Source organism: Danio rerio, chromosome 22, assembly GCF_052040795.2.
Source record: "Danio rerio strain M-AB ecotype USA chromosome 22, GRCz13ab, whole genome shotgun sequence".
Classification (NCBI taxonomy): domain Eukaryota; kingdom Metazoa; phylum Chordata; class Actinopteri; order Cypriniformes; family Danionidae; genus Danio; species Danio rerio.
The window spans coordinates 34,307,501-34,309,450 of record NC_141042.1 but is presented as its reverse complement, the minus strand read 5'-3'; the positions used below and the strand labels follow the sequence as shown (position 1 = coordinate 34,309,450).

Genomic DNA, 1,950 nt, shown 5'->3' with positions numbered 1-1,950 from the left:
TTAATCATATATTTATTTAAGTCAATTATATATCTGCACCATGTCTGTCTTTTCTATGAATTCTTTACCTGAATTCGCCTTTTAGACGTGTATTACAAAGAGTTTTCTTGAGGCAGAAACCTTAGGATGCAGCGCCACTGTTAGCCGGCGGCGGCGCTGTGGAGCGCAGACTGACAGACGAGGCGCGCTTTTCTGAACACAGGAAGCGGCCGCTTTAAGAAGACGCGCTGCTGCCGCGAATGGGAGGCAGGCCGGTGTTTTTCCACAACTGATGTCTAATGGTCACCCATGTTGAGAGACAAAGGTCAGAAAAAAAGCTCATAAACTAAATTTACCGCTGCTGCTGTTATTCAGCAGCCAGCCACCGCACAATACAGAAGGGACAAGACCGTTTCAAAGGAATTAAAGGAAATAAACAGTAAAGGTAAGGCTATTTTAACTGTTTGCTCTTTTTATTGAGACTAATACACAGATGCGAGAACAAATACGCTTTTAGTTTTTTTTTTTTGCTCATTTAAGAATGTTTTCAGGCATCACTCAAGGAATTAAAACATCTTGTTTTAGTTGTCATTACATGCTCAAGTGAGTTTGACAAGACATTCAGGAAGTACTTAAACAGTTTATATTTGTCACGTTATGATTTTAAACTCCTATAAAAAAACTGCAATACTGCATTATATATATATATATATATATATATATATATATATATATATATATATATATATATATTTATATATAGATAGATAGATAGATAGATAGATAGATAGATAGATAGATAGATAGATAGGTGTCATTTATTTTACAATGATTTGACAGCCCATTTAAATCCACAAGGAGAAAGAGCTCATGCGTTAGTGTTGATGCTGTCACTTGTCATTGAGTTTCTCGCACTCCCACCAGAGATAAATATAACCGAATGCTGACTGCATGGAGTTAAGAATAGACAGCTTGACGGAAACCAGTATCACCGAGGGCTTTAAAACACTGACATATTCACCTCAGAAGAGCGAAAAAACGGATTTGATACACATTTGATACTACAAACTAGCAATTCTCTTTCACACATATGCAGATTCACAGAGAATCGCGTCAACAACCTGTTGTTGCGTTTTGAAGAAAAAAAGCGAATTTTGGAAAAATGTTTGCAATTCTGACGCTTCTCGAAAGTAGTCGGATGCTGGTTTTGTGACGTTGGTCTTGCACGCGGTTCACACAAGGACGCGTTCAGATCAGAAGTGAAACGAAACGGAACTGGCGTTTAAAATGTTATGAGGCGTTTACCTAAGTGATGATAATAATAACGTGATGTTTTCCCGTGTAAACGCGTACCAGAATGTTGTCGGTGTTTGTCTCTTAGCTTCTCGTATAAACGCCGTTACCAAGTAAATAAATAAACAAATAAATAAAAACTCGTCACACCTGCGTTCATTATCTGTGTGAACGTCTCTAAAAAGGATAATTTAACACTTAGTGCTAAACCAGCAGGATGCTTTTCGCTTGGACCAGCATCCTAACAGAGATGAACTGTCAGAAATTACACCGCGAGGAAGACTCTCTCGCAGACAAGTTCACCTCGTCTTGTTCCCTACTTAGGGTTATGCGGAAGTCAGGCAGCTCACTAGCTGTCTAGAGCCCTCTTCAAACAAACACAACACAGGATACAGAGTTTAGGTTTCTGTACACAAGCCAGCTTGCATACCTAGCTCACAGATAAGAGCAACAGTCAGTAAGTATTTGGGACAGATGCCATTCTCTTAGAATGGAAGTTATTCAGTGTGTTGTCTTTATCTTGAAGGCTATAAAATGGACCACAAATATGAGCCTATCAGCTCATTTTTAATTGATGTCAATAAATGTCACAAAGCCTTTGCCTAAATACCTCTGGCCAGAATTTGGTTTAGACTTTGAACTCTTTTGCTGCTTGTTTTTTCTCTCTCCGTTTCTCCC

The 1,950-nt window shown here is 38.7% G+C and overlaps 1 protein-coding gene across 2 annotated transcripts in view; it reads left to right on the top strand.

The window, feature by feature from the left end:
* Positions 1 to 241: 241 nt before the first annotated feature.
* slc6a6b (solute carrier family 6 member 6b) overlaps positions 242 to 1,950 on the top strand; it is a 38,349-nt gene continuing 36,640 nt past the window's right edge. Inside the window, exon 1 of one of the 2 annotated variants that reach the window (XR_015521312.1) lies at positions 242 to 424. The gene's annotated coding sequence lies outside the window, so the exon portion shown is untranslated. 2 annotated transcript variants of the gene reach the window in all.